This window comes from Oryx dammah, unplaced genomic scaffold, assembly GCF_014754425.2.
Source record: "Oryx dammah isolate SB20612 unplaced genomic scaffold, SCBI_Odam_1.1 HiC_scaffold_27, whole genome shotgun sequence".
Classification (NCBI taxonomy): domain Eukaryota; kingdom Metazoa; phylum Chordata; class Mammalia; order Artiodactyla; family Bovidae; genus Oryx; species Oryx dammah.
The window spans coordinates 100,667,751-100,680,632 of NW_024070211.1; the positions used below are offsets into that span (position 1 = coordinate 100,667,751).

Consider the following 12,882-nt stretch of genomic DNA (forward strand, 5'->3'; position numbering starts at 1 on the left):
AGATAACAAAAACTTCCATCTGCCTCACATGTTTTGCCTAGAGCCAGAACCAGCATAGGTTCTACATTCCACACACACAGCCAAAATTTCCTCCAAAAAAGTCTTTGTGTCTTCTTTGTCTTGGCCTCAGGACCTTCTTGCAAACAGTGCTCCATCAAGTTGAGACCGATTACCCAGGATTAGCTGGTTCTGCTGTGACTTGGGCTCATATCAAGCTCATACACCAAAGTGAAAAAAAAAAGGGGGGGGTGGGCGGTGGGAGAAGAGGGAAGGGGCCCAGAATGGAGGGATCATTGGGGCATTTCCCAGTTAAAGCATCAACAGCGATTTAAAAACAAACAAAACTATGTTTTTAAAATCCAACTCAAGAAAGTAAATTCTTGAGAGAAAAGTTTTCCTTTCACCAGTGGCTAGTTCACTTTTTTGTTGGCTATATTTACAGTATGAGATAGGCTTTGTTTTCCCATTATACACAAGAGAGTTTGAGGTTTATATCAGTAAACTAGTTAGACAATGTAAGATGCTAAAGGATATTAATGCTTCCTTATATGTTAGATAAATAAATGGAATGTTTTTATTCATAAGCTTATTCATCATTTTAGATTAATTCAGAATTATTTCCTTTTTATACAATAATTTCTTCAGGAGTAGAAATATCTCAGGCTTATTTGACACTTAAGAGAGGGTGGTGTTTTAAAGTGGGAAAAAAACTAGACCAAGAATCTGAAGTTCTAAATTCTAGTCTTTTACTGACTGGGAACCTTTGAGTAAGATCTCAGATTTCTCATCCGCAGAATGCAGGAGTTGAACGAGGAGAGGGTTCCATCGCCACAGTCCTTTTCCTGTTTAATAACCTGCTACACTGAGAAAAATACACTCAGATTCAAAACACAGATCTTAATCTGGCCTCTAACCTTCTTGGTGACTTTGAGCATTTGCCCTCTCCTATTTCCTCATCTGTAATAAAAAGGAAATGGAACAGATGGGGTCTAAGAACACCAGCTCTGAACTTTTACAACAAAGAAAAATATCTGGGATGCACATGCTGCCTTCTATTTGCATGTAGAATTTGATGTTTTGCTCCAAGTAGCCTGAAAAGAATCTGTGTGTTTGTAAAGCATTTTCCCAGTGTTCTGGCAAATACACTTATCCATACAGGAGCGAATCTTAATTCCCTGGGAAGAAAACTCTTAAGCAGAAAATTGTGGTCAGACTCTGGAATTCAGCATAAACTTTATTATTATGAGGCTTCATCCTCTGTAGGCCATGAAGCAAAGACAGCTATACTAAAATAATTTGTCTTCACCTGCTGTTTATAATTATACTGCTTAGGTCCAAAAGTGATTTCCTAAAACCTTAAAAAGCCATTTATTAAATAAGCTTTCTTTAAAATTTTCTGACCTGAAAATGTGCTTAATCCAAATGTATTTTGGGATTTACAATTTCTGGATTTTTGTTAAAATGTCCTAGCTCTTCAAGTAAAGTATCTTTGCTTCAAAAGGAAGTCAAAGCTACAGTCACGGTGGTTTACAGACATTTCTGGTAGCCTTTGCTTCATTTCAATACCTTGCCATGATTGGCTGTTGATAGTTACAAAAAAGGAAGTCTTCAAGTTGGGGGATTTCTCAGTGGAAGTTCCCAGTTTAACACAAGGGAGATCTCAGGACAGTTTAAGCGGCATTACTAGAGCCTGCAGATAAAACTTCCAGACTCTGTAACTTGTCTACTTCTTTAAAGAGCAGTAATCTACGAAGGAGTCTTGTAACCTGCAAAAGAGGTAATCAGAACTTTAGTAGTTCTTACCAATTCACAAACTAGCAAGGTAGCCTGGATGTCTTAAACTGCTGTGTTGCAGATTCACTCTACAATTGATTCTGTTAAGTGAGTAATTTATGATGTGATTCAATAACGTCTTTTGTTCATTGCCATAGTTGGAAATTCAGCCTTTTAAAAAATGTGGTCCCTAGCCAAGATTACGAGACATTTTAAAAAACTGTGATCCTTTTGCTACTGTCCCAACTTTTAAGATAAAATTTATGTCTCTATTTGAAATGTTTTTTTAAAGTTTATGTCTGGAATACAGCCTTTTCCAGTGAGTGGTTTCTATAACGTAAAACTTAAAAGGTATCTATATTTGGCATAAGTTAAGTTGTATATAGTTTATTAGGTTGAAAAGTAAATATTATATATATATTCATACTTTTTTGGTTAAATTTTTAAAGATCAATTCTGACCTGATTCAGTGTGTTCATTTCCATCTTCTAAGAAATATGTTTATAAATATTTCTTTACAGTATTTTCCTTATATTAATAGAAAACTTTGCATTACCTATCTTCAAACATTTAAAATTACACAATAATAGCAATCCAGTCTTATTTCATTATCAGTTGGCCTTTATTTTCACAAGAAGTGAATATTAAAGATGTGTAGTGTATACTTAAGAATAAGTTGATTGTTCAAAAAAGATGAAACTACAAGGGTCATCACTACTGTTATATAAACACCTGCCATTTATTGTGTCTGCCAGAGGGAAAATGATCACAGGACCTTCCAACCAGTAACTAGCAGCTGTTGCTCCTAAGTCACTTCAGTCGTGTCCGACTCTGTGCGACCCCATAGACGGCAGCCCACCAGGTTCCCCCATCCCTGGGATTTTCCAGGCAAGAGTACTGGAGTGGGGTGCCATTGCCTTCTCCGAGTTACTAGCAGAGCCAGGGCTTAACCATTAATCCACATCACTTCTTTTTTTCTGGCTCTCTGTTACCACTGCCTTGCCTTTTTATAACATTGAAAAATATTTTGAGGTATCTTATCCAAACTGCAAAAAGATGGGGTTTCAGGGGAAGGACAATACTGGGCCAAGGTCATAGGAAAGCCAAGTCATTTACAGAAACGTATAATTCATTCCTAGGTCTTCCTTGTCCTTACTTGCCCACCCCATCTCCTCACTCCCTCTAGCACTCTCTTCCACCTGGGCACATGTGCTCACATTTATCTGCCCCCATGCAGAATAAGGACCTGGGAATGTATTACAGGTCTAACCTGACTGAAGTTCCTGCTAGCAGTCAACTAAAGCAATGTCCAATTATTTCTCTTAAACACTTGTGACAGTGAAAGAGATGGTCAACTGGAAGATTCAAAGAAATCTCTAAAATTCCTCCCCAAAAGTGTTGGTTGGAATTTCATGAAACTTATGCACTAATTTGAAGAAAACAATCATTCTTTACAGGAAGTAAACTTCTTGTCTGCAAACATTTTTTCTTTCCGTGTGCTAAGGCCTCAGGAAACAGGTTGTTTATTATAAAATGTATTCCAATGTATTTTATCTTCTTCATGAGGATAATAGGGATGCAAGCTTGATAAGGACATTCTTTCCATTGTATTTTCTAACTAAATACTGCTGGCATTTAGGAAATTTCTTGATGTAATAATTTTATCTTGCATCCAGTCATTGCATTGATATTTTACTTATTCTAAATTATTTTGGGTAATTCACATGCAATGCCCAGATAGGAAAAACATAACTTTGTCTTCTTTTTTTCTTCTGATGGTAGCATTGGCCAGAACTTCTAGAACAGTGTTTATAACAGGAGATAGCAGCCAACCTCATCATGTTCTGATCTCAGTGGGAATTTCCCTAGTGGTTAACATTAAGAATGACGTTGGCTATTGGTTTGAGATAAACACCTTAATCATAAAAACCAAATAACTACCAAATATACTCCTAACCTTAATTTGCTAAAAGTGAATCAAGACTTCATGTTAATCTATATTCATTGTCGTTTTTATATCATTAGAGACAACCGTAGTGTTTCTACTTTTAAACTATATGGGTCCTGTAGTTGCATGATACAGTAGTTGCATTTTTTAAAGTACATGTTATAAAAATCATCCCACAGTAATAAAAGTAGGTTCATAATTATAAAGTGTATTTTGTTATCACTCTAGATAATAAATTGGCTGATCAAAACAGAACAAACCAAACCTACACATTTCCTCATTTTCTCTTCAGTCCACATGCTTTACGCCTCTCCTCTATTATTTTGGCTTCACAATTCAGTTCACAACTCAAATTAACAGAAAAGAATGAAAACAATGTGGCATAGCCAAGGAACCCTATCAAGGCAGAGCAACCATTACTCAAACAAAGCAGCTGCTCCTACACATTGTGCGAAAAGCCTTCTCCCTCTTTTAGCAGTGCTATCTGCAGGCCACAGTTCAGCCAAAAGTGGTGTGCAAAATGTGTGTCCAAATTGATTCACCTTATATCAGTTTATATTAACAAAATACGTACTGAAAAAGAAATGCCTATAGTATATTGAGAGTTTTTGCATTCCTATTTATAAGTGAAATTAATCTGCATTTTTATTTTCTGATAAAACTACCAAACATTTCCATGTTCTAAAAAAGTTTCACAGGACTTAGCGGCTCCTTGAGATGTTTAAAGAGAAAATCTTAGCATGTTTGTCCTTGGCACACATTTTTGGAAGTAATTCTTTAAAAGCTTTTGAATGTTTTCTGTTGTTATTGACCTATTGAAGTTTTACACTTATTTTTCAGACAGTTTAGGTTTTTTATGTATTTTATAAGTAAAGTTTTATGAAAGTTTTCAAATGTATTATTATGCAAAGTATTGTATTTCTGATCATCTTCGTAACCATATGGATAACCATTTTATTAACTTTGTCCATTTATGTTTTCTCTCTCTTTTTTCCCTGATATGACACATCAAAGTGTAAATCTCTTGGATGTATCACTTTTATGGTTAGATCTTTTTAAAATAATTAATTTTTTTCTTTATCTTTATTCTATTTTCCTACTGCCCCTCCCTCTTTTTAAACTATTTTACTTTTCCTTTCCTCAGTTTTACAGTCGGATGCTTAGTTCATTTACTTGTATTCTTTCTTATTTTGGAATCAAAGTATTTAATTCTAGGAATTTTCTGAATACCATTTTAACGACTCTTAAACACGTTTGCTCTGTCAGTTTCACATTATCATTTTATTTTTTAATTGCCATTTTATTTCCTCTCTGATCCCAGAGTTATTTAGGAAAACAAAGGGCTTTTTTTCTTTAGCTAATAGATCTTTTAAGAACAGTTTTAGATTTAGAGTAAAAGTGAACAAACCTTACAGAAAGTTCCATGTACAACCCTGCCTCTTCCCCATCCTTTCCCCTGCTCCCCAAAACACATAGTTTCCCCTATTATTAACATATTAATGTATGGTACATTTGTGACAATTGAGGAACAATATTGGTACATTCTTATTAACTCAGTTTTTAGTTTATTTAAATTTCCTTTTAAAAAATTGAGGTAAAATTTACAGAACAAAATTAAACATTGTAAAGTGAACAATTCAGTGGCATTTGGTCCACTCACAATCTTGTGCAACCACCACATCTATCTAGTTTCAAAGCATTTTTATTACCCCAAAAGGAAACCCTGTGCCCATTAAACAGTTGCTCTGCTTTCCTGCTCTCTTCAGTCCCTGGGGACAAGCAGTCTGTGTTCTGTCTATCCGAATATAGCTATTCTGCATATTTCATGTAAGTGAAATCATATATGTGACTTTTTCTGTCTGACTTTTTTCACCTAGCATAAAGTTTTCAAGATACATCTATGTAATGTGTATACACAATTTATTAATCCCTTCATCTGTTGATGGACAGGGTAGCTGAGCTGTTTTCCCTTTTTGGCTGTTGTAAACAATGCTGCTATGACTGTGCACTTGCATTGTTTGAGTGCCTAATTTCAATTCTTTTAAGTATTTGCCTCACAGTATAATTGTGCATTTGAATGATTTTCTTATGTTTAACCTCCCTTTCATTCCGGGTGTAAATCACACTTGATCATCATGTATAATCCACTTAATATGCTACTAAATTCAGTTTGCAAGTATTTTGTGGAGAATTGTTGCATCTTCATCCATAAAGAACTGATTCCAGTTTTCTTGCCTGGAGAATCCCAAGGAAGGGGGAACCTGGAGGGCGGCCGTCTGTGGGGTCGCAGAGAGTCGGACATGACTGAAGCGACTTAGCAGCAGCAGCATCCATAAAGAACACTGGTTTTTAGTTTTCTTTTCTTGTAGTATCTTTGTCTAGCTTTGGTATCTGAGTAATGCTGGCCTCATAGAATGAGTTGGGAAGTATTCCCTCCTCCTCTATTTTTTTAAGAGTTTGACAAGTGAAGTGAAGTGAAAGTCACTCAGTCATGTCTGACTCTTTGTGACACCATGGACTATACAGCCCATGGAATTCTCCAGGTCAGAATTACTGGAGTGGGTAGCCTTTCCCTTCTCCAGGGGAGCTTCCCAACCCAGGGATCGAACCCAGGTCTCTGGCATTGCGGGCAGATTTTTCTACCAGCTGAGCTACAAGAGAATCATTCTTCTCTAAGTGTTCAGTAGAATTCACGGGTGAAGCCATCTGGTCCTGAACTGCTCTGTTGGAAGGTTTTTGGTACTGAGTCAATGTCTTTATTTGATATAAATCTATTCAGTTTTTTTTTCTAGATTCAGTTTTGGTATTTTGTGTTTATAGGAATTTATACATTTCATCTAGATTATCTAATATTTTGGTGTGTGCTTATTCACACTATTCTTTTATACATAATTTTTTTTTTCTGTTTGGTGTGGTAATGTCCCCATTTTCATTTCTGATTTTAGTTACTTGCTATTCTTTGACCTTTTCTTAAGTCTAGCTTTTCAAAGAACTGACTTTGATTTCATTGATATTATTTTTCTATTCTTTATTTTATTCATCTCTGCTCCAATCTTTACTATTTCCTTCCTTCTTCTGCCTTTGGATTTAGTTTGCTCTTTTTCTCTACTTCCTTGAGCTGTAAAGTTAGGTTACTGATTTAAGATCTTTTTTCTTTTTTAATGCAGACATTTACTTCTATTAATTTATCTCTGAGCACTGCTCTTACTGCATCCTATAAATTTTGGTATGATTTTATTTTTTTCACCCATCTCTAAGTCTAATTTCCTTTTTTAACTCATGATTTTAACATGACTTCCTTTTTTAACTCATTGGTTATTTAAAAATGTGTTGGTTGACTTCCATATTTGTGGATTTTTCATTTTTCCTTCTGTTATTGATTTCCAGCTTCATTTCATTTGGTTGGAGAATACACTTTGCATGATTTCAGTATTTTTAAATATATTGAGACTTTTTGTGGCCTAACATTTGATCTAAGACAGGAGAACGTTCTGTATCCACTTCAGAAGAATGTGTATTTTGCTGCTGTTGGGTGAAATATTCTATATATATATATCTGTTAGATCTATTATTTATGTTATTATTCAAGTCTACTATATCCTTTTTGGTCTTCTGCTTTTCTATCCATTATTAAAAATGATGTAGTGAAGTCTCCAACTGTTAGTGTAGTACTATTTCCCCCTTCAATTCTATCATAATTTGGGTTATATACTTGGGGAGGGGCCTCTATTGTTTGATGTGTATAAGTGTGTAATTGTTATGTCTTCTTGATAAATGACACTTTTGTCATATATAAGGTCTCTTTTTTGTCTCTAGTAACAGTTTTTAACTTAATCTATTTTGTTTGATATCAGTTTAGTCACCCCATCTCTCTTCCACTATTTGCATGAAAGATTTTTCTCTGTTATTTTATTTTCAACATACTTGTGTCTATGGGTCTAAAGCAAGTCTATTATAGATAGTATATTGCTTGATCTTGTTATATTATCCACTCCACAAAACTCTGCCTTTTGATTAAGAGGTTAATCTATTAACAGTTAAGGAATTACTGATAAGTAAGGGTTTCGGAGAAGCAATGGCACCCCACTCCAGTGTTCTTGCCTGGAGAATCCCAGGGACGGAGGAGCCTGGTGGGCTGCCGTCTATGGGGTCGCAAAGAGTCGGACACGACTGACGTGACTTAGCAGCAAGGGTTTATTTCTGCGTTTTTATTATTTGATTTCTATATACCTTATACCATTTTTCTGGTCTTCACTTCCTCCACTACTGCCTTCTTTTGTGTTTGATTCTTTTCTGTGTACTATATTATTCCCTTCTCATTTTTTAAATGTATTTTTTCAGATATTGTCATGGTTATCATGGGGATTATAATTTGAAACATTTATAACAATCCAATTTGAGTTTATACCAGCTTAGCCTTAATAATACAGAAAGCTCTACTCCTATACAGTTTATTTCCCTCTTCTACATCCTTGTAATCACAGATTTCATCTTTATACATTGTGTGCCTATTAACATAGATTGATAAAGTATTTTTAAGCATTTTCTTTTAAATATGTAGGAAATAAAAAGTTACAAACCAAAAACAAAATCATAACAGTCTTTATAGCTACCTAGATAGTTGCCTTAACCAAAGTATATATCTTTGTGTTGCTCTGAATTATTGTCTAACGACCCTTTTATCTGAGTGATAGTTGCTCAGTCATGCTTGTCCCTTTGCAACCCCATGGACTGTAGCCTGCCAGGCTCCTCTGTCCATGGAATTCTCCAGGTAAGATTACTGGAGTGGTTGCCATTTCCTTCTCCATTTTATCTGAACGACCCTCTATAATTCCTTTAAGGGTAAATCTATTAGCAACAAACTTTCTCAGTTTTTTTTTTTTTTTTGTATCCCAGAATGTCATAATTTCTCTTTCATTTTTTTTTCTTTCTTTTTCATTTTTGAAAAATGGTTTTGCCAGATACAGAATTTTTGACTGACACCTATTTTTTTCCCCAGCATTTTAAATATGTCATCTCACTGCCTTCTGGCCTCCATGATTCCAAAGTGAAATTGGCTGTTAATCTTACAGAGGATCCCTTGTATATAAACAGTTGCTTCTCTCTTGCTGCTTTCAAGATTCTCTTATTATTGTCTTTGGCATTTAACACTTTGATTATAATGTATCTCAGGGTGAATCTGAGTTTAGCCTACTTGAGTTCATTGAACTGCTTGAATGTACAGATTCATTCTTTCAACATATCAGGAAGTTTTCAGCCATTATTTCTTTAAATTTATTTTCTGCTCCTTTATTCTCGACTCTCCTTCAGAACTTCCATAATGTATATTTTGGTTTGCAAGGTGATGTTTTATAGGTCTCTTAGACTCTATGTACTTTTCTTTATTCTTTCTTTTTTTTCTGTCCCTCTATCTGGATAGTTTCAATTATCTTATCATCACATTTACCAACTTATTCTGCCTGCTCAAATCTGTTGTCAAACCCCTCTAGTGAATTTTCCATTTCACTTATTGTATTGTTCAGCTCCAAAATTTCTATCTGGTTTCTTTTTACAATTTTTTAATCCCTTTACTGATAATCTCATTTTGTTCATATACCATGTTCTGACTTCCTTTGGTTGTTTGTCCATGGTTTCCTTTAGCTCTTTGGGCATATGTAAGACAATTGATTTAAAGTAAGATATTTTTCTACTAAGTACAATCTCTACATTTCCTTAAGGTAAACTTTTAAAGACTTTTTAAATGATAATTCTGACTACTTACTTAAATTAAAAATCCACTGCATGTAGAACCACCTACTTAAGTTACAGATATTACCTGTACAACATGGATTTGAACTGGTGGGGCCACTAATACATGGATTTTTTTTTTTACAAACTTGCACTACAGTACTGCTTCTCTGGTGGCTCACGGGGTAAAAAAATCCACCTGGAAAACAGGAGAGTGCCTGCCATGCAGGAATCTGGGTTCAGTCCTCAGGTCAGGAAAATCCCCTGGAGATGGAAATGGCAACCCACTCCAGCATTCTCATCTGGGAAATCCCACGGACAGAGGAGCTTGGCGGACTATTGTCCATGGCGTCACAAGAGTCAGACACAACTTAGCGACTAAACCACCAACTACCACCACCACAGTCCTACATGATTTGTAGTTGGTTGAATCTGCAGCTACAGAACCATGGATATGGAGGGCTGACTGTAAAATTATATGCGTATTTTCAACTCCTTAGGGGGGTTGGTGTCCCAACCTTCTGGATGTTCAACTATCAACTGTATTAGTTAATATTTACTGAGTTCCTCCTATAATTCAGGTCCTGTTCACACACTATCTCACTGTACACACACACATACAGACTCAACATTTGAGGCCAGTAATATTATAATTTATACTTGACAGGAGAAGAAACTGAAGCTCAGAGTTGGTAAAGTCATGTGGTTAGTGAATGGCAATACCAACATATGAATGAGGCAATTTTAATGAGAATGCTCATTTATAGTCTGTTTGCATTAGCCTGTATCAGCTTGAGTTTGCCTTTGTGAGGGCAATGGCCATCTAGGCCTCAGACTGCAAGTTTGCAAGTTTCTTTAATATCAGTTGTAATAGCCATTCTAACTTCAAAAAATCTAAATACGTGTCTTAGAATTTAAAGTGTGGTGCATATCATAAAGGGAAATGAAAAGGGTGAAATATGAGTTCTAACCGGAAGAAAAGTGAAGTGAGGGCCTTGCTTTGACTCACCCCATTCAGCTGAGGCCTTAACAGACCAAGCAAAATGTGAAGGAAACATGTTCTGCAATGGAAAAAACACACTAGCAAACAGGACAGAACTATTCTGTCTGAAAAGAACAAAACAGGGAGCATTTGAGGTACTGAAAAAAGCCAGAAGAGGAGGCAGGATATGAGTCTATAGAGAAGTAAGAAGAAACCTAAAACTATGTTTCAGTTCAGTTCAGTTCAGTCACTCAGTCCAGTCAGGCTCTTTGTTTAGAGTTTGGATTTTATCCTAAGGTTAATAGGAAGTAACCTTAGGTGCTAAAGGGACATAATCAAATTTAGACAGTATGGAGAATTCTTTAAAAATTAGGAATAAAACTACCATATGACCCAACAATACCATTACCGGGCATATACCCTAAAGAAATCATAATTGAAAAAAATACACATACTCCAATGTTCATTGCAGCACTGTTTTTTTTTTTTTTTACAATAACTAGGACATGGAAACAACCTAAATGTCCATCAAAAGATGAATGGATAAAGAAGTTACATATATAATATTCCACTGGATATATGTAGTGGAATATTACTCAGCCATAAAAAGGAATGCATTTGAGTCTGTTCTAAAGAGGTGGATGAATCTTAGAGCCTGTTATACAGAATGGAGTAAGTCTGTATCTTATTTCACAGACTAAAGAAAGAGAAAAACAAATATATTAACACATATATATGAAGTCTAGAAAGATTGCAGAGCAGCAATGGCGACACAGACATAGAGGACAGACTTGTGGAAGGAGAGAGAGGGACGAATTGAAAGAGTCCCATTGAAACATATCTCTCACCATATGTGAAATAGACAGCCAGTGAGAATTTGTTGTCAGACTCAGGGAACTCAAACTGAGTGCTCTGTGATAACCTAGAGGGGTGGGATGGGGTGGGAGGTGTGAGGGAGGTTCAAGAGGGAGGAACATATGTATACCGATGACTGATTCATGTTGATACGTGGCAGAAACATGGCTCAGATGGTAAAGCATCTGTCTACAATGCGGGAGACCCGGGTTCAATTCCTGGGTTGGGAAGATCTCCTGGAGAAGGAAATGGCAACCCACTCCAGTACTCTTGCCTGAAAAATCCCATGGACGGAGAAGCCTGACAGGCTACAGTCCAGGGGGTCACTCCGAGTCCGACACAACTGAGCAACTTCACTTTCTTTCTTTCAACACATTATTGTAAAGCAATCATCCTCCAATTAAAAATTTTAAAAAGATTTTTTTTTTTAAAGAAAAAATTTAGAATTTGCCAAGAGAGAAAGTTAGCGGAAAAGTTAGAAGACAAATGTGTAAATATATGAATTTGAAGACAGTCTGAACAAAGAGTGTCAATAGAAACAGTGTGGTGGTGAGGACAGCGGGTGACAATGGGGACAGGGTGAAAGTGAAAGTCACTCAGTTGTGTCTGACTCTTGCGACCCCATGGACTACACAGTCTATGGGATACTCCAGGCCATGATACTGGAGTGGGCAGCCGTTCCCTTCTCCAGGGGATCTTCTCAACCCGGGGACTGAACACAGGTCTCCTGCATTGCAGGCGGATTCTTTACCAGCTGGGCCACAAGGGCAGCCCAAGGACAGAGTATATGCTTGCAAAAAAAAAAAAACCAAACTCAGACTTTCCTGCCAGTCCAGTGGTTAAGGCTCTGAGCTTTGACTGCAGGGGGCATGGATCTGATCCCTGGTTGGGGAACTAAGATCCTACATGCCATGTGGTGCAGCCAAAAAAAATTTTTTTTAATGTTGTAGAGGAATGCTCACAAGAGTTCCTTATTGGATGATAGATAAACCACTGGGATGAGAGTTTTACATCTTTGTTATCTGAGCAATGTCTTCCTTTCTTTGTTCCTCTATTGAGGAACATGAAAAAATAAGGAATTACCTGAGGGGCCAGTGGTTAGGATTCTGTGCTTTCACTGCCGAGGGTCTGAGTTCAATTCCTGGTAAGGAACTAAGAACCCATGAGCCATGAGATGGGGCAAAAAAAAAAAAAAAAAAAACATGAAAAAATAAACATAATTTTCAATTATATTTGTAATTATTTACCTTCATGTTTTTAAAAAAAACATAAAATAGTATATGTCAATTACAATGTCATTGTAAGAATGAGAACCTATCATTTCCTTGTTTTCACAAATAGAAAATAAGAAAATGAGGAAATTAGAACTTTCTCCTTCTTGCCACCTCTTTTCTAACCATTTGAGATCTTGTTGTTATAATCAGGAAGTTTAGAACACATTATTACTAAATTATTTATTTATACTTGGACTGTATGCCTTAAAGATCCCTTTTAATATTCTCATTATATTTGTGACAAGTTTTTGTCTCATCCAATATTTAAATTATTTCAAATATTTATAGGTATTTATTTTATAACAGAATTTCATCTTTCTTAG

At 35.9% G+C, this 12,882-nt stretch overlaps 1 protein-coding gene across 1 annotated transcript in view; it reads left to right on the top strand.

Moving 5' to 3' along the window:
- The first annotated feature begins 1,632 nt into the window (after nt 1–1,632).
- TANK (TRAF family member associated NFKB activator) overlaps nt 1,633–12,882 on the top strand; it is a 99,284-nt gene continuing 88,034 nt past the window's right edge. The window contains exon 1 of the mRNA XM_040229204.1: nt 1,633–1,777. The gene's annotated coding sequence lies outside the window, so the exon portion shown is untranslated. The remainder of the gene's footprint in view (nt 1,778–12,882) is intronic.